This window comes from Tachypleus tridentatus, chromosome 6, assembly GCF_004210375.1.
Source record: "Tachypleus tridentatus isolate NWPU-2018 chromosome 6, ASM421037v1, whole genome shotgun sequence".
Lineage (NCBI taxonomy): Eukaryota > Metazoa > Arthropoda > Merostomata > Xiphosura > Limulidae > Tachypleus > Tachypleus tridentatus.
The window spans coordinates 92,875,969-92,902,698 of NC_134830.1; the positions used below are offsets into that span (position 1 = coordinate 92,875,969).

Genomic DNA, 26,730 nt, shown 5'->3' on the forward strand with positions numbered 1-26,730 from the left:
CTGACACTTTTTGTTCTCTGCTGATATGGTTACTGTATACCCAAAATAGAAAGAGATCAAAAGTAGCTACAACACAAGATATATACATATGATTCAACCTCATGAACAACATAGCCATCAATGCAACAAATCCTTCACATCTATTAATTTTTCATGATAGAAACTGTGTAGTAACTATCTGCAATGACTGAGCATAGTTTTTCATTTACTAACTAGTTGTATATGACACTTTTAATGAGAAGTTATTTCCTTGCATGATAAAAATTTGCATAAAACACATCAAGTACTGTAAATATTTTTTTATTCCACTCTCAAAAAAATTGTGGTTTTATACACTTGTACAAATTATTTAAAATAAAAATAATTTCTTAAAGACATAACAAATTTTCAAATAAGTTTGTGGAATATCAACAGCAAGTCAAACAGCAGAACGTGTAAAAGAGCTCCAACATCTGAGTTCATGTTTTTGTAGGTGTTCCTTCCGTTTGAATGTCTTTGCACACATAGCACAAATGTAAGATACATTTCTATGCATGAAATAGTAGTGGTTCCTTAAATGACTGGTTGTTTTGAATACCTTCACACACAAAGGGCATTGGAAATACTCTCCTTGGTTGGTAGCTATGGCCATTGTCTTCCACTTTATTCTTCCTGTGATAAAAAATCTGAATTTAGCGCTTATTTAGAATTTAATATTCTAAGGATGTGATAATGGTATAAACACAGAGGTTCAAATTATGAACTACCAAATTTGAATAAGTACTGTACACACATCTATATATTTTTTCTACACTATAGCCATTTCAAAATGTTACTTCTAAGACCATAAAGCTTGTGCATATACAACAAAATTAGCTGTGAAATACGTGACATAAGTATCATTATATATTTGCAAAATTTATAATACAGGCAAGAAATTTCTGAGTAATAATTTTTAACCAGCCATTTAATTAGAGAAATGCTATGTTTTTCATGCATCACTACTTTGAAATTGGATTTAAGCTGTTCAGAAAATTCAACCTATGATTTTTGTTGTAAATGGATCTCGTATGTAGCAAGATCAGCAAACAAGATGAAATCAATTACCAGAATATTACAAACACAATGCACACACACAAGTTTTGTAGCAAAATACATATTTTTATTCTTTAAAAACATATACAATTGTATATATAAATATAAAATGTTTATCAAAAAATATCAGATAACCTTACTTTCAGGCAAAAGTGTATGGATTGTTTGGTAAAAGAAAAGTTTTTTAGTTGCATATATAATGGTTATACAGTGGTTTTTTGAGACAAGTTTCCAACCAAAAATTGAATCAAATTGGCAATTTCACACAAGTTCATTTTACAATCTTATCTGACATGATTTATGCTCTTTTTAAATGCATTATGTAAAGTTGGTTGATACATCCAATATGACTGTTTGCTTTGAATTTTTGCACGAAGCTACATGAGAGATATTTGCACTAGCCATCCCTAATTTACCAGTGTAAAACTAGATGAAAGACAGCTTGTCATCACCACCCACTATCAACTCTTGACTAATCTCTTTTACCAAAAAATAAGTGGGTATGACTGTTACATTATAATGTCCTCCCATGGCTAAAAGGGCAAGCATGTTTAGTGTGATGGGGATTCAAACTTGTAACCTTCAGATTACGACTCAAGTGCTCTAACCACCTGGCCATGCCAAACCTCAGTATCAGTGAATTGGAGGTGAATGAAAAGGTGTTTGAGAATTATAAAATTAGTTAGTTGAATTATAAAAATATAGTCAGACTAATTTTATAACTGACTTGTGACTACAACCTACATATCATATAGTTTTTTTAATGCTTATGTCTAAATGATTTTTGCTTTAGATAAGTTTAGCACCTGTAAAGCTTCTAATCATTTCTTTTTAATTCTAGTTACTATTTTGTGACTTAATATATTCTCTTCTTATATAAGTAACATCAAATTTACAACTTTTATGTAGAAGTACACAAATATACTACCTTTGGTATATTTACATCCATCCAGTTGTTAATACCTAGAAAGTGTCATTTTGTTCTTAATGTGTGATATCTTTGGTCAAGTATTTTAGGTTTTCGAATGACCTAAAAATAATGCATACTGAGTATATAAAATGATAAGTTTAAATGATTTTAAGTTGTAGAAAACATGAATTTATAATGGTATGTAAACATATATTTTCCATAATTTAGAATATTTTACTTGTTTAATTACTTTACAAAGTATATATATGCATACCATAATATTAAAACTTAAGCTATACAATATTTAATTTACAAAAGGTAGACAAAATTAAAATGTGAAATTTTTAGTTAACTATATTATTTTTAGTTAATTATATTATTTTAAAATAATATAACTGTGCTTAATTTTGTACAAACAACAAGTAATAGATCTAGATAATGATACACCCTTTTATGTATAAGGTTGTTATATGGTGGTGTCCCAAATTTTGTTGCTAAAGAGAAGCTCAAGAATTTTTAATGAATAGAGTTGACCAAGTGTTTCAAAGTTAGAGATGGCTAGCATAGATATCTCTTATGCAGCTTTGCACAAAATCATTTGCTATTCACAGAGCATACACGTTGTTTTCATGCTGACATGCAATAAATCAATGTATGAATGTTGAATATTGTTCCAAATACTTTGTATTGCTTCCCATAATTCAATATTACCTTTTCAATTTTTACACAATCCTACACAACCTCAAGAATGTTCAAATTAAAACTTTCTGCAGACAAAGTCATTGCTGTGGGTATTCCATCAACCTATTTACTGTTAAGATTTTGTTAAGGTATGCTTGGAATTATTGTCTCATCAGAAGATAAATCCATCCAACATTCACATTCCTAAGAAAATGTCATGACAAATCAAAATGCACATGTACTTGTCAGCTTTCAGGATACTATCAATTATGTGAAGATCACTGACCATATTGCAGCCTCAAACTTCTAATGACCCCCCATTACACTTCACTACATGTATTTTGTACTATAAAAAAAACAAAAAACTGCTACTGAGCAACTCAAACTTGCATTCATTTACAAAGGGCACAATGTCTCCACCACTGCTCATTTCACTGCCTTTTGGTTAATTGCATATTTTAAATTTTGGTTTACTTAGCTCATTCCAACAGTAAATTTCTATTAATGATAGTGCCTGTTCACTTATTTTCTTCATATATTTCATACAGCTCTTACTGAAACATGAAATCTTACTGCACTTTTTCACATGAAGCATCCAATGTTATATTTCTACATACTAGTTGTGCACTATTTATGCTTCTGAAGCCATGACTGAGTCACACTATAACTGCATGTACTTTTATAAGCTACATTCTGTTGTGACACTTTTTATTGGCTGGAGAAGAATCTATTCTAGTTTAAACTATCAACACATAACTGTAGTCAGGTGTAATTCATTTTCACTTACAGAGTTACCTTTGTTCTTTAGTTTCCATAACTATTTTCAAATTCTATATAATTAAACAGTATAAAATTTTTAAGTAATTTGAAATATAGCACATCCTAATGGGCAATATTTTTTTCTTTACAAAAGCTTTCAAATTTAAAAACAGCAAATATTACATTTTATAAAGGATGTGCTGAGAATTACCCAGCATCAAGGTAACAGAAGTTGTTGTTTTTCTTTCATCTTATGCTTGTTCCAAAATTTTAAAATTTCTTGTAATAACTGTTGTACATTATTTATTTAACAGTGTATCATATCACAAGCCTTACTTGGTGGTACTTACTATGTACCAGTGTACAAAATTTAATAAAATCTTTACTGCACCACCCTAAGAACTGTATATACATGCTAATTTCATATGCAGATGTGTAATGTGTATAATATTAAACAAAAGCACTTGAAAATAACAGTTTTTGATCATATCACTCTTGGAATATTTGGAACATTTTGATTAATCCAGATAAACAGGCAAAAAAAAAAACCCAATAAGATTACTATTTTAATTTAAACCAAAAAGTATTCCTCAGTTGAGATGTTAATATTTGTCACACTTTGTTTGGATTTATCTTGTCATTCACTTGTTCTACGAACCTTCTTTTCACTTCAGACATCATTGGAATTTCTCATAATGTCCAAAATTATACCAGGTATCTCAGAAATCAAGAGGTTCCATATAAGAAGAGATTAAGGTAAAAAATATATTTCTATAAGATAAAACATAATAATGGTTTTAGGGAAAAAAATATAGAAGTACACATTAAAAGGAAAATATGATAAATGCTAAAAAATCTAATTGTCCCTAGTGAAAAAATATGATAAATGCTAAAAAATCTAATTGTCCCTACTGGGTAAAAGTTGATTTCTTTTTCTTACTTTTGGTAGCCTTCAAACTGTTAAGTGCCAACTAACTGATCATAACAAATCATATTGATAAAATAAGAAAAATGTTTAAAATTTTAATTGGTCCTGTCAAGCAATTATTCTTTTACTATTTTACACAGTCTTCTAGCTGGTCAGCTCCAAGGCATCAAAAGAATGTATTTATTCAGAATTATTTTTCTTAGTTTCTTTTATTGTTTTCCTTGGAATATTTACAAATTAATGGCAGCAATCATAATTTCTATTAACCCTATATGTGCAGATGGGGGTCAAAGTATGCATGCCATGACCTTTTACAGATTGTCATTTAACACAGTATTATGTTTTGATTATAAATGTACCATCACCTCATTTTACCATACACTGCTGATTTAGTAACAGTTTATGGCAGAGGAGAGTAAATATCAGATATAATATACATGGACATTGAAAAAATGTAGATAAGCATTTCAATGGTTCTAGAGGTTATCTAAACACAATATTCAAACTGTACAATGAACAAAGGTATTTCTATTGTTCATATTAACAACATAACCTCACTCTTCAATTTGAGAGTCTGAGTCAGCTTGACATCTCAAGTACACATACATTTTAACACATCTTTTTGGCATACAGCAGACTTTTACATTTCACTAAAAGCTTGCCACATTTTATCTAGGTATAAACAGTAAATTTGAGAAGTTTGTGTTTGTGTGTTTTTTTTCTTATAGCAAAGCCACATTGAGCTATCTGCTGAGTAAATTTGAATTTGCAAGTATTATAGTCAATCGTCCTTCTACAATATGAGTTAGATCCAAAGGACCAACACCATGTGTACATATGGTTAAAGTTATGTATTTGATTGTGCACACTTGGTCAGTTGTTAAAAAAAGTTTCTGAATAGATTTGCCTATATATTTTCAAAATTATGATAAGTTAAATCTGGAGAATATTTACTATCCTAATAAATTTTCAGTTTCCCTTCATTATATGATATATATATAGATACACACACACAAACAGTTTTAGATAAAATGCCTATCTGACAATCATTTCAATACCACTTTAGGTTTGAGTGAACATAAATGCCCACTGGAATGTACACAATTTATGGGTAAATTATACAATTTAAAACATATTTAAATAATTGTTTTTCTAAAGACAAATCAAATAATATGTTATGATAAAATTAAAAAAAACTTATTTTAATTTGATGGCATCTATAACACTTATTAATTTGCTGGTGCTCAATGCTAATTTCTTTCTCTTATCAGTTGCATTGTTAGACACTGTTTTTGTACTACATGCTTCATGTTTTATTTATATCAAAGTTTTCTTTATAATTTCAACAATGCATTTAAAAATAAGAGTTGTCATTAGTTGCTCTAGTAACAGTAACTGTACAATCATTAAAACATTAGTAAATAAACAAATACCTACCTGCATGATTGGTATCAATACAAATAACTATGATTCTTACACTTTTAAAACTGCTTCAATGTCAAATTTAGTTTACAGAAAGGTTTTAATTTGTTTTTTCTGGTTTTCACTCTTGATGAAAGAATATTTATTTTGTTGTTTAATTACTCTTTCCCCAAAGAAGCTATTTTAATACAGAAAATGTATAAAATAAATTTTGATTTCATTTGGCAAAACAACAATAAAATATCAATAAACATTTTCAATATTTATGTAACAACTTATACCAAAGAAAATTCTTTACATTCAAGAATACTCTGAAATCTCTTCTAGTTATACTTAAGTTTTGTATATAGACAAAAATATTTTGAAAAATTAAGTTTTACTGTGTTAGCTATATGTTACACACATATATAGAGAATATTTGTACATATACAATTGTGTGTGTGTGTGTGTGTGTAATTATAAATTATTTTTAATGACAGGACAAACAAAAATGCTGCATTATTTTTTTTAGCTAAAAAAAACAACAAACAAAACTCATGACCAAACAAACAGATATATATCTGGATGCTTGGAAATAATTCTCAGTCCTGACAACAGATGGCTGTGTTTTCCCTTTTCCTGCTGTTTATACATGTACAGTCCTTTAGAACATCTTATGACAAACAGAACAATACAACACAGTTCTGTATTTGGTTTGTACCATCATTACTTTTCATTCTTTACATAAAAAAGTTACAAGTAATAAATGGGATGCATGATTTATGTATTGAAACTTTTTCCTACTATTTAAGGAAAATGTCACATTTTATAGTATAAGATATACCTATACCTAAAATACTCTCAGTATTTTATTTCCCAGCAAGACTGGTGCACACAAACAATTATACTCTTTGAGTAACTGCTTATATTCATTACAATCCTTCTCTACTGTTAAGTATATATTAAGATACTAAACCAAACTTACAATTTTTTAATCTGCTGATACTACTACACACAGACTTATGAATTATAGGAAATAAATACGTCTCATAATAAGTTTAAACATGAAACATCTTTAAAGATCTCATGTTCACTAAACAAATTTAGTAAACGGGTGGATATATATACGTGTGTGTGTGTGTGTACATATATTTATACACACATACATAAATATGTTTCTGTACATACATCGATACATATAAAGGGTGGGGAAAGTTAACTATGCATAAACTTTCATATCAAATAAAATATTACAAAAACAACTGAACCAATTTGATCATTTCAAAGTAATAACTGAAAATTACACTGTAGTAAATGAAACAATTTTATAGTTATTTTTGCTCCAACCTATACGTATAACACTCACTGTTTGTTTCAGTATAAATTTACAGCAACTTTTCTATCATGCCTTTTATGGTTATGATACACACTACAGAGGATTTTAGCAAAAGAAATGGCTCTTTTCTCTCCAATTATGGAGTCCTGTCACAGAATGTCTGTCAGTATGAAAACCAGATAGCACAGTACTGCTCTTAATTTTGATCCATAAACCACAGGAAACAAGAGTCAGCAGCAACCTAATGTTGTTTTTTTAATGTATGTTACTTCACTTATTTATTTTTAGTTTCTTTAATTATTTATTATAACTATGCATAATTTTTTACATCAAAATTCAAATAATATAGGATTATGATATATGAATTTCTTTATTAGCAGCAAAACCCTGTTATAGTGATGGTTGAGACAACTTGACTTTTAGGATAACTTCCATTTCCTTACCATGGACAACTTCTCTATCTTTTCTTCTTGATGTTAAAGAACCATTGGAATAAAATTTAGAAAAAAAAATACCTTTATACTCCAGATGTATATATTGTTTTTTATATATTTTAACCAATATTTCACCTTTGTGGATTCCTCAGGCTTAACATGCAAAGGGAATATCATAAAATCATCACTTAACATTTCCACTATCATGATTTGCACAACTTTACATGACACAAGTATTCACTATCACCATAAGGTACAAACTGATAAAACATTTACTTTCTTTGCACAGACAAATGACACTACTGAAAAGCTTGCCTTGCCATGCAAGATGGCCCACAACAGTATTATTGGTAATACTGTAAAGTTTCTCAAAATGTCAAGAACACTGTTTCTACTCATAAAAATATTTTCTTTTATATCATAGATACACTACCACTCATCACATGATTGTGCTCTCAATAATAATAAAGTAGAAAAGAAAATTACTAATGGTTGCTTGACACTATAATAACATGACAAACTCAAACCAGTTGAGCATGAACATATAATTGCATAAACTGAGTATAGTAATTGAAATTTATAAGTTTGCTGTCAAAATTAAATAGAATATTAACAATAAATAAAAGAGAATACAAATATTTTTAACAAACGCCAATGAAAACAATTTATAAAGCTTTTAATAATATTCCAAATACCTTTGACTCTGTTCATTTAGTAAAACAATTTTATGAAAATGAAGTTAGGTATTTTGCTTAACAGTAATCAGGGTCAACACAGTTTTCATTCTTCATTAACTAGTAATTTTATATTTAATGTATCTTCTCAACACCACAGCAGCAGAGCATATATGTATAAGCCTATTTTCATTCAAAATACCACAAACTAAATAAACTGATCCAAGTCCACTATGATATTCTAAATATAACATAGAATTAATAAGAATATTTTTAAGAAATTAAGAAGAATTTTAACTGAACCTCAAATAAAATACTAAGTACTGAAACTTATCTTTCTATAGTCACCATCATTTTAATAAGAAATTTCCTCTTTTTTAAAGTACAGTAACTAACACTGAAATCATTGTAACAATGAACACACTGTTTTTGATCTAAATATTTAAAATAAAGAAATATTTTGCTCTCCTCCAATTTTAATATGTATGACTTAAAATTTGTGGTTGTTCTGTTTCTTATGTTGATTAAACATCGTTATTACATATGTATACGTGTGTTCACACACTCATTATAAACATTAAAATATTCAACTCATATCCAAGTATTAAAACAGGAAACAAAGGCATTTTAATTAAATAAATGTTACACTCCTACCTAAAATTATACAACATAATAGCTTCTAAGCACAGTAAGCTATATACTAACTTAAGCCATCTTCAGTTAAAAAAGAGAGTTTACCACTAACCATAACATGAAACTTTAATTAAAATAAAGTACAGAATATGTTAGAGAAAAACTAACAATTTTAAGAGATACAAGGTGAATACTTTATTCCATCAAATCAAGTTCTGAAGTAATTGAACCAGCATGAGTACACTCTGACAAAAGGGACAGACAATATTTATTTAAACTACAAAGGTCAGACAATTACTGGTATGTAAACACAAGTGAATTATACATGGAATACTAGTGTGATAGAAATAGAAAGAGGTAATTCGGCTTGTCAACAGAAATTCTAAAGCAACTGAATAGGCCTAAGTGAACTTTTGACAAAAAGAAAACTATATAGTATTTATGATATACTTATGATATCTATAGCATAAAGAAGGTGAAGTTGTACATACATTTAACTAGTTTCTAATATATATTTTATTTTGAAACAAGTTGACTGCTGTTCATTGGATTCTTAATATAACACCAACAAGTCACTGACATCTACTGTGGAAAATTCCAAAGCCCAAAAACAACAACACAGTATATATTTACCCTATTAAGAAGTATAAATGCCTTTAATTGACAAATGGCAAATATAACACACCTTTAACATCTGACAACAGGTGAGCTACAGCCACAGTTATACAGTGGTAAATGACAACAGAAGAAAACACAAACAACAACAGAAATCATTAGTCCTATGTATGCACAGCTGAAGTAGTAGTGCAAATACTGTAGAGATTACAATCACCCTATATGACCTTATTAAGTGGTTTTGACTAATGGGTTGAAAGAGGAGAACATCTATGGTTAAAAGACAGTGGCCTACAGATGTATTAAAAATAACAAAAACTAGAAAGAAAAAACTACAGACAGTAAAGAGAGGAAGAAAGACTCAAAGTAAAAAGAGAAAAGAAAGACTGGAAAGAGAGAGAGAAACAATAAGCACAAACTGAGATCAAAAAGCTCACCCACTAGAAAAAAAAAAAAGATCCAAGAATGACAATGAAGTCAGGGCCAGCTGATTTAAGCTGTGTAAATATGACAAACTTAAAGATGATATGAATGCCTTTATGAAGAAATATGAAGACTAGCTCAAAGTCAGAACTGGAACAAAGGCAACTGAGCACTCTCTTAGCTCACTTCTCACAGAAACAGACCTACAAGTATATGTAGACATAACATCAGAAGACACCATGGATTATGACAAGTTTAAAGTGGTTTTACTGAAACAATATGAACTTGCTGAAGAACGTTTTATCAGACGATTAGAGGAGTCAAACACAACACTGGAGAAACTGTATTTTAGTGCATGGCATATTTACAGCAGTATTACACCAGATGGACTGACATGGCCAAATGTAAAAACAGTTTTGAGGGACTGGCAGACCTATTAATGTGACAACAGTTCATTCTCATGTGTTCAACAGACATGTGACTGTTATTAAAGGAGTAAGCACCAAAAGATGTGTAGGAGATGATTTAGCTGACAGAGAAGTGTATGGAAGCCATGGAGGTAATATAACAGGCAAGTCCAAGAATATCCAGTTAAATTTGAAACCAGAGATTGCTTACCAGAAGTAGGAATTTATGAAAGGTGACAGGAAGTTAATAAATAGAAGAGATGCTATGTTTGTTATAAAATTAAACATACTGCACAGAAATCATAGTATATCACTAGCAAACAACAGCAAAAATCTCAACATAAAGAAGTTGGAACTATTTACAAAGACAGTACTTGTAAGGAACAAGAAAAGCATGGCTTGCACTATGGATTCTGCCATTAGAAGAAAGAGAATTAAGACAGCTTGTCAAATTCAATATATGAAGAAAACATGATTAATTAATAAAAGACTAATGGTCAACTCAAGTAGGCAAATGGATCAACAGTGCCAGTAGTAATGGGAGCACATGACAGGTATCAAGAGGTGTCAACAAACGATATTATACCAATATGGAAAAGCTATACTGGGGACAAGAAAGTGATAGTTCTATGAGACATTGGGTCCAGTAAGTGCAGCAGTGGGAACCAGTCTACTATATGATGATCACATGTCAGATAAGGTACACCTTTTTGTGCTAATCAGTCCAACAACAAGAAAGTTCCCCATGACAAAAATAAAAGTGGCTACTCCCTGTTACGTAGGAGATCTTGAGACCATGTGTATCAAGAAACCACTATATGACTTGGTGATAGGATACATAACATGCAGTATAAGTTGAGAAAAACTAGACAGGAAGAAGGCTGTTGAAACAATGCAGTCACCAGAAGAGCTCAAAGGAAAAGGTCCAAGCAGGATATCAAATCTATCAGTCTTGAAGAGTGACAACTTGAATGTAGTTTTAAAGGAGCTGAAGGAAGTATGGAAAAAATACAGAAAGGAGACAGAATTGAGGACTGGAAAGGAGTATTAAACCAATCCTATCAAAATAATTTTGCTGGAGAAGCCAAACCTACAGAAAGTCAGAAACTTTTATTATAACAAGAATTGACATTTCAAGGTTGAATAGAAAGTTTTGGTTCTGCTACCTACAGACAACAATAAACTCCCCTGCAAATGAAAAGGACCTTTCTCACTACAAGAAGTGGTTAACAGAATTCATTACAGAATAAAAGTAAATGGAATGACTAAAGTCTACCATGCCAATCTGTTGAAAAAATACTTCAAGAGAGAAAAAAAAAATCTTGTTGGTGTAGCTATATATGTACAAATGGACATGCAGGATGTGGCTATCCTTGAAGCAGAATCTAAAGACAGTGACTTAATTACAAAAGAAACTGCTAAACCTGAGAGCAGTGAATGGAGATCGAGGATACAAAGATGTCAACACAAGTTTCAAGCCAACTGATAAGGAAGAGGAAGAAAATCTACTGTGTCAGTATACAGATAGATCATAAAATACAAGATCATAATAAAGATCCTGTTAAGGAGAAGTCCTAATGAAGGTCCTGCCCAAAAAGAGACAGAAAAGGAAACTGTAAATGTGGGTGTGGACTATATGAAAAGATTTAGTATGTGAACTGAAAACAGTTTTTGAAAATAGTGAAAAAAAAATATGTCATGACATAAAAGACTGTTCATTCTAGATTTTTAATTTATTTTGGGAATTAATACAGTATGGCTGTTTAGTTTTTAATTATTATTAAAAGAGGGTTGAAAGCAGATGCTTATTGGAAGTTGTATTTGTAACTTGCTGATGTCAAGAATATAGCAAACAGAGAACTTAGTAATAAACATATAAATAGTATGAGATGGACAGGAAACAGCAGACAAATAGAGACAATAGCAAAAGAAAGTAGTTATGGCCAAGGAAAAGTTCAATGTAAAAGTGATAGGCCTAACATTTAATGTAATAGGAAAATTAACAGTTTTAAAAAGAAACAAAGTGTATTCTACAGTACTTGAATAGCTTAAGTGCACTTTAACAAAAGGATCAGACAATACTTAAAACACAAAGAACCAGACAATCACTAGAAGAGCACTATACAACTGCAATAACTTACATAACATTTGTAAGTAAATTATACATGGAATACTGATGAAATAGAAAAGTAGTTCAGCTTGTCAACTGAAATTCTACAGCAGTTGAATAGGCCTAAGTAAACTTTTAACAACAACAAGAGAACTGTATAGTGTTTGCAATATGCCAATGATCTCTATATTGTAAAGAAGTTGTTGTACATATGTTTAACTAGTTCTGAATATATATATATTATTTTTAAAACAAGTAGAGTGAGTGCCTTTTATTGATTTTTGAATTTATCACCAATAAGTCAAAGACACCTAGTGTAAAAGAATCCTAGGCTCAACAACAACAAAGTATATATTCATATTATTAAAAAGTATAAGTAATAGCTTTTAATTGACAAGTGGCAAACACAACCTTTAACATCCAACACCTCAACCATTAACAATATTTCATATGAAAAACCTAATAATATCTCTCAAGGTTTGGGTCCCCGAGTGATATAGCAGTATGTCTGCAGACTTGCAATGCTAAAAACAGGGATTTGGTACTCTTAATGGGTAGAGCACAAACAGCCTATCATGTAGCTTTATGCTACCTACAAACAAACACAAGGTTTGGATTGCTAAGGATATTTAGATTAGTCTTAAATACATATACTAAACTAACAGTGCAAAACAATTTTAATACTAAGAATAAAACTAAATACATTAAAATTCCAACCAATACTATTACTGAAACAAGTAAGATATCAAAATACACAGATAAATAATATTCATTATCAAAAGTGTATATTTAGAGAATAATAATTTGACATTGCTGTGTCCCAAATGTGAATGAACCATAAGGTAACTGCAAATTTAATCAGAAAGCCTACAAAGAACTAAATAGTACATTTCAACTTAATTTTCCTAACCACAAAAAGTATGGATAAGAAGAAAAACAAAACAAAACAGTACAGCTTACAAGCTTAAAAAGCTATCTTGCAAGTGTGTATACAACATCTAATCACTAAAAAAGTGCCTTTTTAAGAGTAAAAGTAATATAAATACATATTTTGCCACCAAATTGTGTTCTACCACTTTTTTTACTTTCCTTTGCTAGAGGAATGAACTCATATGAACCTGGAGCACAAATACTTAGCAAATTAGAAAGCCAAACTAATGAATCTTCAATAAAGCTTCCAAAGAAAAATATACATTAGAGCATGTTTTAGCAAAGTATATCTAATCATGTACACATGTATATGCATATGTATTAGTAAGTTTGAAAACTCTTGAATTTAGTTCTTAAATAACACATATTAAAAAAAAAAGCTTTTCTTTTTTAATATTCTGTGTAATGTGGTGCACTAATGGCTACCTTCTTGACCACCTGAATCAACAGCTTAATTGTGATTACATAAAATTTGAACAAATGTTATAAATGTTATGATTACTTCATTGGATATTTACATTGAAATGTAATTTGTGTAGTAATCAACTCCCTGCAGGCTGCAACTATCAAGATACTAAGACTCTCAGTTAAAAACACTGACAAATAACACCTGAAGTTTAGAAATCACATTACTACATGAAATTAAATTTCACACTTTAAATGAAACTTAGAGCTATAAACATTTTATAACAGAAAACATCTGAGTAACACTTAGCTCCTGCAAACCAGGACTTAATGAGTAGAGATAAAGATAAAACAAAATGATTGTACAAGTTCATCTCAATCACATTTCTTAAAAGCAATAAACTCTATACAGCTTTGCTAAAAAAGTATACATAACCAGCAATATCTAGATGAAACATTATATTACCTAAATTACTAGTCTATATTTTAAGAAATATTTCAGTCATCCCTCTAGCAAGGCCATTACAAAAGTGGTTCATATGCATATAAATATGTATAGAACATGGTAATTATTCCTAACAGTGGTAGTCCAATACCAGGTGACTTCTATTTTTTTCATTAAATTTTCATAATAGATGCAAGACTGAAAACAACAAATCATTTGATGCATTAAGCACTGGGATGACCTAACAAAAGATTTACAGCATTACATGTTTCACACATTTGATTACATACGTTTGATACATTCTCAGAATCTCATAAAAAACAGTGAGACAATGGTAGTCTTACAGTTCACAGTAAACTTTCAGGAGAAATCTTCTCAGACCATTCTTCATGATAATGCATTAGAAAATAAGATACATGATAAAATAAAATTTTAAAAATATTCATATCAGGAACAAAACCCCTAAAACAATACCATAAAGCCCCTGTGAACTTTATAACAACTAAATAATTTCACAAAAAACAAATGATATATTTATCACTTTATCATATTCTATGGAAAAAATATTTCAAAAACTTGTTCAAAATAACTCTAATAAAATTTATTTTTGAAAAATAAATGTATTTAAAAAGAATATAAATATTGAGCAGGAACAAATACCCCAGAAAACCTTTCCTTATCAATCAAATAAACACAAATGTTAAAGTCTTCTAGATAAATCTACGTGCATATAGATAAATAACAAATGTTAATAAATGTGTGTTTGTGTATATACTTTAAAGATTAACTCTTAACAGCACACTGATGTCACATTACAATCTGATGCTCGAAGTTTTAAATCTTAAACTACAAGTTAATTATAACAAATACTTAAATTGAGGTTCACAGTACTACACACATCACAAAATTACAAGTAAATTATACTGTGTACTAAAAGTCAGAAAACAAGAGATTAAAAGATCAGAATTAAATTTCTTTGGCTAACATACTTTTTTTCCCTTCCACATATTTTGTTTTCAATATCTCATCATATGTAATTTTGTTTGGGTATCTGTTATTTGATTGTATTACATATGTAACTGTTTAATGTATATATTTTTCCTGTAGATTAAAGCTATATCATAAAAGGTAGTGTAGGTTCACATAAAGTCTGAGAAAACTGCATACACATCACTAGTTATACTCTCAGTAACAGAATATATAACATATTGAACTACTTTAGTACTAAAAGTGATTTTTAGAGAACAATGTTTTAGATTAAATTTTTATTAACTTTATGTAATATCACCATAACAAATTACTCTTAATAGCTCCTTGAAAATCTTGAAGTGTTTGTTTAATTGTTACTTCTGAATTTTATTCTCAAAAGCCAAATTACACTGTAGACTTCCAGTTTTCACTGTAGTGTATTACTATTTATATACATGTATGATACACACATTCCACTGTCAATTGCTTATCATTAATCAATGAAGCAATACATAGAAACAAATGGAATTATATTCTGCATGGAAAAATAAGGTATAGGTGTACCTTTTCATTTATAATAAAACAGTTTTTGCACCACAAGAATTCATCATATAATGCCTCTTCAGGGAGGAATTACGAGTGAAGACTCTCTCACACAACTTACAAGAGTAGATTTTTTGACTCCTGTGTTTAAAGAAGTGATGGTTTTGGAGTGAGTTCACTGACCGAAAAGTTTTATCACATAATGGACAAGGATAAATCTTCCCCAAAGGTGTGATTACACCATTCTTCCATGATGGCCTCCAGACCCCTAAATATAACAATCAAATCTTTATTCACTGAAGTTAGAAGTTTAATCACTTTATCATAAATACAAGATATACTTAAAATTTATTTATAAAAGGTGTGTTTTACAGTGCATTATGAAGTTGCAAGCTAAGATGCAGTGAATATAAGAAACAATAAAATAAGCAAAATTAAAAATATCTTGGTTACATTATGTATCCAATATTCATTATATATATATATATATACATTGAATGCTTTAAAGTATATGATGTACACACAGACGTGAATGTATAAATTCATGGTTTATTTAACATTTGTCACTTACATATTTCCAACTTCCAAAGTAACGATTAATGATTGAAATTAAATATATATAATATACATATGAAAAATCATCTACAATTATATGCATGACACACAAGTTTCCACTTTCGTTTGAACCTCTCCCCACAGTGTCGACACACATATTTTGTCTCTGCTTGATGCATGTAGGTATGGTGTGCCCGTAAAGTAGCTGTGGAATGAAATCTTTTGGGACATTCAGGACACTGATAATGTATTCCTTTGAAAGTATGAACAGCCATTGCTTTCCAGTTAAAACGAAATGATCCTGAAAAGCACAAAGAAAGTACATAACAAAGTATATTAATAACATTAATCAAACAAAAGTTAGCCAGCACAACTAATTTCAACATCTTGTGACTTTAAAAAAGGGATAAAGAATATTTTAAACTGTATTTTTACCAAGTAAGAAAATCTGAAATCTGTAAATTTTAATATGCAACTTGAAATACCAGATAGCTAATTTTTTTAATCATGCACAATTTGTATTCATAGTGTGATCAGTTCATATTACAGCATTTGTAATTTGCAATACGTTTTTATGTTGTCAACAGCATTTCCCTGTTTTTCACTCAAACACACCTGTCTTAATAGCCTATACATTGTACAACAAACAAAATTACCATTGTACAGTGAAAAAAAACCACGGAAAAAATTACTCTCTGTTTGCATTAAGTACTAAAAGTACCACTTCCTTCTAAAGCATGACCAAAATTATGAAATATTTCAAATAGTTATATGAAGGTTATGTGAGAACAATAAATTAAGTCTTACTATTGTGTCAAAATCCAAACATGTTTTTTTTTCCAAAAACTGTACTTTGAAAGAAAGTTTCCCATTTTACAAATATTAAAGTAAATATTGTGCAAAGTTTCAATATTAGGTACGTAGGTAAACAGTCTTAAAAAAAAATTGTACCAACTAAGTATGATTACAGATTATCATGTACAAAAAACTGATAACTCTCACAGTACTAGGCACTGCTTCAAAATTGTACACACACCAATAACAAACAAGGCAGGGCAATTTTACAACCTTCTTTTTTTCTCTCTTGTATTAAAGAAAGAAAAAAAAATATTTCTCACAATGTGGAAGTAAACAAGTGCCTTTCTTGACTCCATTTAAGTAACTAAATAAACATATGGAAATCTCTCAAGCTATTAAAAAAACAACAAAAAACCCTGAAAATGATATTAAAACCAAAAAGCTTTCATTACAAAACTATTATTTGATATAACGAGTGGTTCTTTAACAAATATGTTTCGTTACACAATCAAATCTTATACAAAACATATCAATGTGTTATTCACTTTCCAACTTAATCAGTTTTTAAACAACTACCCACATTTTCTTCTAGCATTTGTGCAAAAACAATGATTATTTTAAATTTAGCTGTAAAGTTCAACTGGCTAGCTTGATATCACCTTAGCATGTATCAAATGAAAACTAATCACAAAAAGCTCTCAAAAATACAAATCTAAACACACAAAAAATAAACATTAATGAAAATCAGAAAATAAAAGGATATTTACAATTGTATTGATGTAATTAACTTTTGAATAATTTGTAAGGCTGATAAATGTATATAGTAACCTGTAATAGTTCAGTAATATGTCCTCTTATAATAAATTCAGAAAGATATTCAGTTGGCATTCACACTTAATTCCTGGAAACAGCACTGGGTAGCTTACTAAGCTAATTTATCAAGAAACATTAACAGCTACACAAGTAAAACACTGAAAGATTTTATAAAAGTCATGTACATAAAAATTTTAAAACAGACATCTTCCAAGTTTAACTATTTTTTAATTGCTACTCATTGCACATAATGCAAAAACCTGAAATCTATCAAACATTAAGTTTTAATCTCTACTACACTCAGACAAATTACAGGAGCTCATAACAGTACAACTACATAATAAATAAAATATATACACAAAAATACTCAGAGTTCTGATACCTAGGTAGGATTACCAGGAAAGATTCACATACTGCATATTTTCCCTGTTTATCTTGCTCAAACATTAACTTATTAATTAACATAACATTTCTTCTATTATATATAAAATAGAATATGTTTTGTAATAAACCTGTTTAGTCACTTAAAAGGAGGTGGAATGCACGGTCATGGTTTTATTTACCAGAAACACTGACTAGTGTCTATATGTGTACCAAAGTTAACTGACATTAATCATATTGTATTTAGTTATGTTATTAGCAAAAAACATAGTGTTTGCATGGATGCGTAATACGTATATTGATATTCACAGTAACTTTTCAAATGTCATTCATCTAATAAACGTCAGTTCAAACACAAAAACATTTCACAGTGTGTTTGTTTGCAGTACTCTTCATAGCAATTACATTCTTGGTGTTATGACACCTTACCATAGTTTTGACACTTGTGGATCTTTTCCTTGATATGAAAACAATATATGTAGATATATTTTAATAACAATCTTCATACATATATCACACAGAGCCAAAGTAGACCACATTTTGTATAAATTCCAACAGATAACCACTCGGTCCTTTAACATTTAAAATTTAAGTTGATATAAGCAACAACCATAAAATGGCTCTATGGCCTAGGCAGTGTGCTGTTTATTGCATAAATGTATAAGAACTTTCTGAGCAAATGAGATGAACTATAAAATTTTAGAATGTAAAATTAGAAGTTTATTTATTAATAGGAACCATAAAAATTCAAATTTCAAATTGCAGTTTTACTCTTTTAATATTTTAAGTATGGTTGTACTTAATAGTAGGAACTGACCATGATTCCAAATAATTTATATGCATATTATATAATATTATGCATGTACGTAAATGTCCTTTCAACCTAATAAATGGTACTATATATGCTATATATTTATGGCTAGACACAGGACAATTTCTGAAAGTAAAGTATATACTTCATACAGATATAACAAAAATATACAAACAAAAGTATTAAAAACATGCATTTTAAAATTAAGTAAGGATACTGCTACAAGAAGTAATAAATCAAGAATTAAAACCATAATCACAAATTTATAAAATGTAATCCCAACTTTGGTTGCTTTATACACTTATTTGAAGATCACAGTAAGGACTATAAATTTGTGGTTCTAATTCTTCTTTCACTACATTTTGTAGCAGGATCCTTATTTAGGTTTAAAATCCATATTTTTAAAATTATTTTATCATACGCATTAGCTGTCACAAGTGTTTTTATAAAGGTTTGCATATTTCAGCAATAATTATCACATCTTAATAAAAATCAGCAACTAATAAAAAGAATTAGAAAAAGAAAAGAATGATCCAATGTTATCAATGTCAAAAGTACAGACACAAGGTAGGGATGGATGTACAAAATCCTACAAAAACCTCTACATAAGTAATCAAATCTTTCAAATAAAAGACTTTTAACTATAACTAAATTCTGAATTTCTTTCATTTGCATGAATCCAGGTTTGAATAATGCTAGAGTCTTACAATGGCTAATTCCCATAAGCTTGTAATTCTGAATTTGTACTGCAATTCACATTAAATCATGTGAAATTAAAACTCAGAGTTATACAAAAAAGTAACAGCATGCAAAACTCTTTGGCAGACATACAAGGAAGACAGCTAAACTGTGTGCAAAAATGAGATATTGTCTTATAAATTAAAGTACTCACTAACCTTTCTGTTTACATCAACTTAAATACAATACTTAAGCTTTCCTTTTTTTTTAATTTTGGTCAACAGTTAAAAACATGACAGAGAAAAAGTTAAGCAGTATTACATATCTACCCATTTGGCATTAATTTCCCAAAGTAATTTTTAGTTAAATGGTTGAATATTGTTTATATTTTGTAATATAAAAGTTAATATTTAAAGTAAATTCCATGTATATTTTTAAATGGTTTCTCTAAGTTCTTTAAAGAAAAAAAACATGTTACCCAAAATGACATTACACAAGTCAAAAAAATATGTTTAAGGTAAGGATGATAATACTAAAAATACAGGAAAAATAAGCACTTCACCTTATACATTAAATTCTTTAATTTAATATTATTTTTAAAACTCTGAAATTCATCAGCATTTAGGGAATAGTTCACAACTTAATACATCACATGAATATTTCCTGTGCAAAGCTTTTTATATTTTGAGTTTAAAAAAATTTATAAATGTATTTTAGTGTGTTGAAAATCTAACAAAAATATTTAATATTTATAGAAACACAAAACGTTTAAGCATATTTATCAGCTACATTACTCTGAACAAAATGATGATAAAATAAAAAGTTTTATTATTTGATATTAAATTGTGTATGGAAGATTATAATCACTGATGACCATTTCAAATTTCTTTTTACAATAAATAATAATAATACATTAAACACTAAAACAAATAAAAAAGCAATTTAAACATGTAACTGTTATATATCATTTTGACAAGCACAGATAATAAATCAGTAAATTCTTCATCTTGTTTAAAAAAATACAGAATCAACATTTTTAGTTGCTTATATTATATGGACTGAAAACCACTGAACTCCCCAAAACAAGTTTAAGGTATTTAATTTTTTTCCTACACTTATAACTATTTATTTTCAAATATGTGGAATCTTAACCAGCAATTTTACACAGTTTTAGATAACTTGGGAGGATCAACAAAAATATACAAACAAATTTTCATCAACTTAGTTATACTATTTAAATATTTTATAAATATGAGTTTGGTCTCAATACACCCAAGATTAAGTCAATTTCTTACATTAAAAAACATAAAAACAAACATATATAATGTAGTATTTGCACTAAATTGGGCAGGGTCGGTGTACTTGCAAATAAATACAGTAAAATGCACAATACTAAACAGATGAATAATGCCTCACTTTTTATTTTGTTTGTTTTAGCACAAAAGTACACATCTGATATATTAAAATATAGAAGTTTAGTCTTACAAGTCCTGAAAATACATAAGCATATATGTATCAACCCAAAATTTTAACTTGCACATTTTAATCAAAACAGTTAATAGGTATTTGCTTAAAATGAAGGCCATATATTACATTTAACTTGTTTGCTTGAGAATGATTTAACCAGTGATAAAAATGCTGTACCTGTACATAATCTTCCTTACTACAAAAGCTGTAATTTGTGATGAAATAAATTTCATACTCTGTAAGTAAACTCAAAATCTATAAAAAAAAAAAAAACACTTAGTACAATGTCTAAAAAGTCAAGTCACTGTGAGACATTTCCCAATTACCTGAATATATTTTTCATAGAAAAATGCAAAGAGCAAATTATATGAAAGTGTCCAAATTCTACACATTTGGTGCATGTTCATAAGGTGTATATGTGTGTTCCAGATCTCACTGTGAAATATTCTAAAATAGGCAAACATTGTTTCCATCATGAAATAGCTTATCAGTTGTTAACTAAAATATGGACTTTTTTTTGAGATTACAAGAACTCTTTTCTACAAAACTACAACGTAATGTTTCCTAGCATTTCATTATACTCATCTGTAAACATTTAGAAGTCTTTTAACAACACCTATATGAAATTGGAAGTAACAAACAGTAAATAAAACTGTTTTTGTCAATAAGCTTAGGTTTCTCTCAAAGACAAAAAAATAATCAAGCTAGAAAATAATGAAATAAATTATTGATGATAAGAATTAGTAATTTTACACATTATTCTGATGGAAAATAAAAGTTATACCATTCACTGCACTCTGAAACTGAAAACACAACAACTTATTTTTAGAAGTATTGAATGGCAAATTATTAGTTAGTTGAGCATTTTTTAAGTTCATATAAGGTATGAAATACATAAATAACCATGAATGTCTCACTTTTTGATTCGCATAACTTTATTACAAAACAACTATTTAATTAATAAGTTTACAGCAGAAGAAAGCTATGCAATAAATATATTTGTATCATATCTGTCCTCGACACTGATGATTCTTAAAATTACAGTTCCACTTGAAACCTTTTCCACACAAATGACACCAAAACCTTTTTGGAGTTCTATGTTCATCTAGGTGATGACATCTAAGTGAATTGGTGCTACGGAAACATTCTTCTACATATGGGACACATGTACTGGCACCCACTTCCTGTGGTTATTGCCATAGCTTTCCACCGGTATCGATATGATCCTGGAGAAAAGAGGTTATTGGTTTTAACATATTAATATTTACATAATGGAAACAAGCACCAAGTGAACAAAATCTGTATCCTTGAAAGCATCACCTACATTAAAATAGCTATTAAAATTAATGTTTTAAAAATATCATGTCCAGATAGCTGAAGAAATATTTTGTGTGTAATATTTTAATTGATAGAGGATCTTGTAACCAAAACGTTCCTTTACTCATTACATAAAAGAATAAATTGGTTTCATGTTTGAACCTAGCACCATTTCATTAATTGTTTTATACATAACATCATTCATTTCCATTACAACATTAATCAGAAATATGTGCTGCTTCAATTAGTAATCTCTAATCACACTTAATGTAATACTCCTGTTGTTAGAATGTAATTCTTGGTAAAAAGCATTCGTACTGGTGCAAATAAATCCAAAGTTAAAAGTTTTCATAAAAATAATATGAGAAACAGTGACTTTTTAACTTTGTTAAAAATACTTTATTAAACCATCAATTTTACAACTTACTTTTAGCAGAGGTAATGTACAACCAAAACAGTTATTCAAAATGAAAATTTATCTCTTCCAGCTGTTAAGTAATAATTTTATTGAATGCTTTTTTGCAAAAATAAAGCTGTATTTATACTAATCTATTATTACCTAATCCATTTTTCGCAATTTACAACCAAACGAATGTCGCTTCATATCACCATTCCTAAGAAATCCTCTACCACAATAGTTACAATGGTAAAGGTTTTGTTTCCTGTGCTGATAGTAATGGTGAATCCTTAAGCTCTCTGAAGATGCATAACACTTCCTACATGATGGACAGAGGTATCTATATCCCTGTGGTGTTTCAACCAACATTTTTTCCCACTCCACTTTTTCTGAACCTATAATATAAAACAAAATATAAAAAAAGATTGGGTGCTGAGGCTTTGTTACAAGATATTTAAACACAAATTTAATTCTTATTATAAGTAAAAATACTAAGAACCATACAAATATTTTGTTGGTTAAGAATATCTGCCTTGTGTTAGCAGCTAATTTTTCAAAAGCAAGTTATTTAACAAGGAGATGAATATTTAAAACTATGCTTGTTTTTAAATGTAATACACATTTCTGAACATGATATTTCTAATCTCTCTACAGTGAGTACTAATTTTCTGTCACACTTGTAACACGGACATTCAAAATACTTTATAACAGTGGATTATAATAATAAATATATAATTGTTAGATATTTCATTGCAAGAATAATAAATGTTATATAAAATTTATAAAGTGTTTGGACAATCCAAACATTTGTAAATATTCAACTAACAACTTCCTTTAAGGTCCACACACATACCTTCTACAACAAATTATACCTGTTCATTTTCAAAAAAAATTTACTCCTTCACTTAAAATGAGAGTACTGTAGAGAAATAACAATATCATGCTCCTTTCTTTTCAGAACTTGCAAAATGAAAAGCAAGTTTTGTTAAATGTTCAGTGAATTCACTGAAAGGTCACTTGTTAGGCCACATTTGAAGTACTGTGTTTAATCTTAGTCTTTTTGCATTAGGCAGTATATCCAACTGTTCGAATGAATGAAGAGGAGAGCTACTAAGATGATACAAAAAGATTGTCATGTAACAACAGTTTAAGAACACTGAAATTGCTTTATTTTGAAAATAGGAAGTTTTATGGGAACTGATTGATCTGTTCAATGCTGTTAAGAAAACCGACAGTAACAATGCATATCTTTTTCATACTTAATGGTGAGAATGGCATAATTATGGGATATAAATATAAATTACAGTAGGGTTAAAGTCACCTACAGATGAAACAGTTTTATTTTTCTGACAGGATGGTTAGTCTTTGGATATGGTAGATGCATTCAACTTAAAGGGAGTTTAAAGGAAAGCTTAATAAATTTTTGAGTGATAAAAGCCCATTTTGAATGTTTTATTTTTAAAGTTTAATTCAGTGAATGAAACAGCCTAGTTGAAAAAATTTCATGTTTCTTAGTAATTAGGTAGTATCTGCAGTTCAAAGCATACAAGTTTGGTTGCATAAATTAAATTGGCTTGATAAATACTATGCAACTTATGTTGTCTTATGATGTAACATGACAGATCAGATACTATAAAAAAAAGTTCCTACATTTAATTTCCTGATTTAATTCAACAACCTTGAAGTTATGTTCAGGTACTCTAACAGAAGGACTGTGGTAAATGTATCACCTCCAGATGTTAACAAAATTCATTTATGACTTTATTAAAAATTGTGTAGCAAATTTATCTTGAACAAAAAGTTCCTACTACTTTGAGACACATTTTATAATAATGTTGGATTATAATAATGCTTCAGAAAAGGTTTAAAACACAATATTTTTGAAACACTTTTAGCTAGTAAGATATGCATACACTTAACATAAACAATGAATTTCTGAACAAAGTCAAGTCTTTGGTACTAAAGAACAAATAAATCATAATATTATTTTTATATGTTTGTGCTCATGTACTGAGAAACATATTGAAACCTATCTGAAAAATAGCCTATAATGACACCATTCCCCACTCAAAAAAAACTGTTTATTGTCACAGAAATATTAATAAATTCATCATTTGACACCCAAATATCTATTACATATTTGTTCATATTGTATATAACATAATAAGAAAACTACCTGGCTGGTGATGTTGCTAATGAAAATTACATCAAAATAAGCACACACACAAATAAACAGTTATGTTTCACAAGTACATTTTCAAACTATAAAATAATTTCATAATTATAGATGTTAATTTTAATTAAAGTAATATCAATGGACATGAATAAGGAAACTAGGTTATGTTAAGCAAACTACCCAGTTTAGTTATGCATTTTTTAAAGGTTATTTTCAATTAATCATTATTTCTTGCTTTGTAATTATTTTTGTATTTTTCTTTTTTCATATATTTTTGTTCTGTCTTACTCTGGCATAATAATAAAAATATATTTATACTGGCATGATCTTTCTTATCTTAACTGTATGCATTAATTATATTATGTGCTATATTATAATTTTTAATGATACTTATAACCTATTATTAAAGACATATGTAAAGTTTATTAGCAAAGTAAAATTGTGTAAGTTGCAGATGATATGTTTTATTTCTTCCTTTTGCAGTTCACAGTCAGAAAGTTAATTGAAATAAATAAGTATCGAACTGTACACAATTAAAAATTAAGCTAATAACAAATACTTGTCCCCATTCAAAAGTCTACATATGAGCATTACTTTTTGAAAAAAAAATTTAACTGGTGGTCTTAACATACTCTCATCCTAGGAACAATTTTTATTTTTTACATGCCGTAATCATTTGAACTAATGTAAAAATAAACAACTTCTAAATCTGTAATATTAATTTTTCAGTCATCAGATGAAATAATAAATACTATGAGGTTAATCTGCCTACCATTAGTTTAATTTGTTTCTCTCAGTTTAGACAAAACAATAACTATTTCAATCTATTTGCTTATCTCACTAAGACCTCATCTGAGGACCATCACAGAACCTTCATCAATACACACACACACACACTTGAAATCAAATTGCACCTTCATGCAACTTTTAGCATCTTCTATTATTCGAGTCATATGTATAGACAAATAAAACAATACTTCTACTGTAAACAAAACATAAGAGTTAAAATAACAATTAAGCAGGTCTATTCATACAAATATACTAAAATTATATCTAACTAGCATACTGCAACAGGATTTGCACAGCTTACAATAAGCATCAAATCTGAGGCTTTTACAGAAAACTGCACTAGTGAATTGTTCACAGAAAATAAGAAAAGTACTATTTATAGTTTGAAAATCTAAAATTTCATATGTTGATCAAAGAAACTAAACTGATGTCCGTTCTTACACCTATTAGTAGCTAATTCAAGACATGAAAGTAAAAATTAGTTGAAATTTAGTAAAGCCTTCTTTTACCCTTGACCTCACAGTAACAAAAGCAAACAAGTAAAACTTTGATGAAGAGGTAAATGAAGCTCAGAAATTCATATATCCATCATTTGGTGAACAATTCTTTTGTGTTTGGCCAGACTAATTTTCCAACTAAAAGGCCTAGAACAAATTTCACAACGAAAACTCCAAGCAGCATTTTGGTGCACCATATACTTGTGTCTGTCAACCATCCATTTTCGTTTAAATGTTCTACGACAAACATCACAAGAAAATCTCAGAGCACCAATTATACAGTCTTTTCTCTCTCCAAGATATTTCCTTTCTTCTAAAGATGATCTCTCTTCCAAAGTAAAAGTACCATACAGGTTTTGTTCTACCAAATAATC

At 28.9% G+C, this 26,730-nt stretch overlaps 1 long non-coding RNA gene across 25 annotated transcripts in view; it reads right to left on the reverse strand.

Moving 5' to 3' along the window:
* Window positions 1–284: 284 nt before the first annotated feature.
* LOC143253052 (uncharacterized) overlaps window positions 285–26,730 on the reverse strand; it is a 71,872-nt gene continuing 45,426 nt past the window's right edge. For 22 of the 25 annotated variants that reach the window (XR_013029337.1, XR_013029320.1, XR_013029336.1 and 19 more), the window contains 3 exons: window positions 23,057–26,729; window positions 15,699–22,406; window positions 285–651 (listed from right to left, as the gene is read on the reverse strand). This is a non-coding gene — a long non-coding RNA (uncharacterized LOC143253052). The remainder of the gene's footprint in view (window positions 652–15,698; window positions 22,407–23,056; window position 26,730) is intronic. The other 3 variants (XR_013029333.1, XR_013029330.1, XR_013029339.1) reach the window with 3 other exon arrangements.